Genomic DNA, 4,280 nt, shown 5'->3' with positions numbered 1-4,280 from the left:
AACCACCTGATCATGAAAAATAGATGGAAAACCATCCTAGAGACTTGGTTTGGCCCAGGAAAGGGTCATATGAATTTTAAAGAACAAACCATGCATATAATTCCTTCAATGTTCTATTGGATTCGTGTATGCACATAGTAGCTCAATGCTTGAAAATTATTTTTTTCATTAAATACTCTCTGGTCCAGATATTTTTCTAATTAGCACAAGGGTTTGGTAACATTTTCAGCTAAATATTGCCATTTTCTCTTTGCAATGTTGGTAAACTTTGTCAAGTTTTATGTTGTTTAAAGTTCTAATGACATTTTGGCTTCGAGGTGCTCCATCTTTGGTCTCGAAGATGGATTTGGATGTTTATATTTGTTTTTTGTTGAATCTATAAGATATTAGGCGTTAAATTTGATCATTCGCGTGGTTGAAATAAATTATCTTCCATTTGGGAAATACAACTATAAGTAAGTTGTTTTTCCTAATAAAATCTTGTTTTTTCAACTCATATATTATGGATTTGAATGTCTCGCATCCCTATGATATTGAGCATTGCGTCAGAAGAGTTTTTCAATTTTATTTTTGTCCTTCTCTGTTTAACTATGCTTTTGGCTTCACATTTGGCATTTAACTATTGAAAATCAATCTCTGTGTATATCATTATGAATTTAATTTTTCTTTAAATCAATGAGGATCAGGCATTTCAGTGGTCAAATTTGTGAGAACGTACTAAGAATTTTAGACTTGACAAAAAGCCTTTTGTTTTAAATTTACTTATTTTATGTAGTTTAATTCCTTTTGCTTTGCATCTAACACTAAACTGTCAAAAATCTTTGTACAATAAGTTGCTTCTAAAGCTAGCTTTTTTTTTAATATCTTTTGAATTTAATCAGGGACAAGTGTGACATTCGTCAATTCCCTGATCTTTTGCTTCAAAATAAGGTTATTTTCGATTTTACATATTAGATCTCAAGTTTTTTTGGAGTAGTCTATTGAATTAAACTTTTTTTCCCTGCACTATCATGCTTTTGTTGTTTGAAATAGCCCTTGTTTTCCTTGGATTTATAGGCATGTTGGTTGTAAGTGATCTAGAATGATTACAACCTTTTGGATTATAAGGCATGAGTCAGTCATTTTCAGAACAAAATACTTTGTTGAATGATTTGGACTTTCAAGCATGGGATACATGTTACTATTTTAATTTTTTTTGAAATGTGATTTTTTGAGCTTCAAAGCATTTAAATATGGGTTTAAATCATCTATGTAAATGCAGGTATTGATTATGTTAGTATTTTTTTAATTTGTGGACCATGCACACACCTGAGAAAGGGTTGTGCGGTGGACCTCATATGGATCAGTGGGATTAATTTTAATATTTTTCAGTGTATATATAATTTTTTCGATGAAAATTCAAAGTTTTTTGTAGTAAGCCTCAGCAATTTTACTGATGTATAGACTTTCCATCCATTTGGATATCATTGGATGGTCAAAAACATATAAAATGAAATTCTTCTAATGAAATTTCAATTCTTTTTGTTTTTTTCAACTCAATATGTATGCAAATTAGTGAATCTTGGAATGAAATGTTAATGCCATGTAAACCAACTGATGTATCAGACATTATCTATTTATTTATTAGGTGAATCCTCTATGATTGGGTTTTCTAAATGATAATGTCCACTAGTAAGTAAAAGTATACCAAATGAATTATTATTTTGGATATTACGAATATGGACACTCCAGAGTATCTGTCAAGGTTTTAAGCATCTTAACCTTTTGAATCTTTTGTACTCACCGTTGAGGGTTTAATCTTGTTAATCGGTGTAGTGTGATGCTAGAATTTTTATAAAAAATTGTTAGTTTACAGATTTCATGTTGGTCTTAAAGGTTTTGAGGTTCAGTACATGTAGCTTGACTTGTCAAATATTGTTGTACCATCAAATATTTTTCTAGTAAGAAATATGTCTTGTATTGGTGAAATTGCAGGGCTTTGTTTGCCAATAGAAAATCTTGACTTCAAATTAACCATGAATAATAGGTATTCTAGAAGCACAAGTTGCATTATGTTCCTCTCTGTGTCATAAAATATAAGGGCTCGATCTGTCTAAGCTTACATCCCAAACTATATTGAAGTACACCAAAAGCTTGGAGATGTCTGAATTTCAATGCATGGTTGCCTCAATTAAACCTTTAGTTATTTGTTTTCAGTCTTCACATCCATGCTTTGGTGTCAAACAGCCCTTGATTCCAACACCGATATGCTACAGTAGATCAACTTCTTGGTTTTATGTTAGGAATAAACAAAATGGAGATTGTAGTTCCCTTCTCAGACATGTGAAGATTAAAGCATTAGATGATGCTCATCCTTTTGGTAATGAATCCAATGATAGCGAAGACTTTGAAACTAATAATTATTTGAAGATTGGTATTGTTGTATTTGGTAATTATGGGATATTTCTTGTAAAAATTGTGATTATGCAAGGTCATATAGTATTGACTCATTCTATAACGGATCATTGGGACAAGTATAAACTTTCAAAAAGACAGAAAAATAATAGATTCATGAGACCAAGAATAATGACCAACTCTGCAACTCATTATTGCACAATTGTAAACAAACACTTCAGTGTGTCTCTTGAGTGCAAGGACTTTCCAGTTTATTGGGCTTCCTAGCATCATAGGTAGGCCTCCATAAATTCACTACAATGCATTCACCTTCAAGTCCTCTTTTCCCACCAATTACTATAATCTCATTACCACGGGCCTTGAATTCTAGACCCCAACCATTCATTGAATCTTCCCTCACATGAAACCTACCCACAACACCCCATGTGTTATTCTCCTTGTTATATTTCTTAATTTCATTTATAGAATACTCAACTACATATAGTTGATTATTGACTACAACAACTAATGGGGGAGCATGAGTCACGTTTTTCCCTCTAGGGAACATGTCATGTATCCTTCTCCAAGTCCTTTTTTGAAGATTATACTATTCTCCACATTTTAGGGAAACTGTGGGGCTTGACATTCCTCCTATGACATAAAACTTCCTGTCCATGAAAAAACCTAAACAAAGTTTCCATGGAGAATTCATGTCAAACAGATTTTCCCAAGCGCCTTGCTCGGAATTGTAAAGCTTGGCAGACTTGAGCACAATTCCATTCTGATCACTTCCTCCTACACTTATGGCTATCTCTTTGTAGTTTCTTGGGCTGAATAAACAATGAGGGCTAGTCATCCTTTTATAGATTCAGTGCTAATTATGTAGGATTCACGTTTGTAATTGATGCACTTAATTTTTTTAGTGATCACGGAGTTGTTGGACCATTGGATTTATAGAAGCATATATCTCCATTCAGTTTAAACACCAGACCATCCTGGAAAGGGAACATGCGTATGTTACTTTATGATCTTAGCTTAGTTTTTGTTATGTTATTGCTAGAAAGATGAGATTTTATGAATTATCTTAGTTTATGTAGTGGACTATCGTTAGAGGAAGTCATTCTAGGCAATTTTTCCCCTCACATTAGTAAAACATTTATGCCATTCTGGTATGTTATTTGACAAACATAAAAAACTAAAGCAGCTGAGATATACTCTCAGAAAATTATAAGCCAACAGTTTTATGACTCTTTTATAAATTTCAAGAGGATCTGAGGGTGACATTAGGCTCAAGAGCAAGGTGTCCAAACCATAAATGCTTAGATTTGATATTTAGTGATTTTAAATAAATTCAAAATCCTAACAATGTAGTGTTATGTGAATTTCAACCATCAATAGGAAGGAATCTACAAATTTCATATATGAATAGCAATCCTACTAAGGAACTCACTGAGAAAACTTATTAGAGAAATTTGTTTTGTCTCTGTTTTCTAATGCCATGTTCTTTTTATCTGCACATATCGTTGGAATTGATACACTTTTCACCATTAGCCACAACACTGGTGCAGAGGGAAAGTAGTATTTCTTCCTAGATGTCTATCTGGATTGGACATTTACATCCTATAGCAAAGCTGAGTTACTTTGTCCATTTTTCACAACTTAAGTAGTATGGTTACCTAACCAAAGTCCTTCTATATTTTTGAAAACAAAACATGTATTTTAAAGTATTTGTTTACATCCATTTCTTTAACAAAAGTTACCTCCTGTCCCACAGAGTCTAGATTGTCCACATTTATGTTCGCAAGCTCACCAACATAAGCATCCTTCTGAACAAGAAATTCTTGCAAGTGCTTTTTCTTTAAGGTTCTCCAATGTTTTTTCACTTGTGGGATTTCCATACTTATGTT

General features: G+C 32.7%; 1 pseudogene; it reads right to left on the bottom strand.

The window, feature by feature from the left end:
• Positions 1-2,523: 2,523 nt before the first annotated feature.
• Positions 2,524-3,229, bottom strand: LOC149154160 (F-box/kelch-repeat protein At5g60570 pseudogene; annotated as a pseudogene).
• Between the last annotated feature and the right edge of the window lie 1,051 nt (positions 3,230-4,280).

The sequence above is a fragment of the Pinus tabuliformis genome, chromosome 9 (genome assembly GCF_031772625.1).
Source record: "Pinus tabuliformis cultivar Carrire ecotype Pingquan chromosome 9, CPIR1, whole genome shotgun sequence".
NCBI lineage: Eukaryota > Viridiplantae > Streptophyta > Pinopsida > Pinales > Pinaceae > Pinus > Pinus tabuliformis.
The sequence above is the reverse complement of the archived record's forward strand: the minus strand, read 5'-3'. Positions and strand labels throughout refer to the sequence as shown.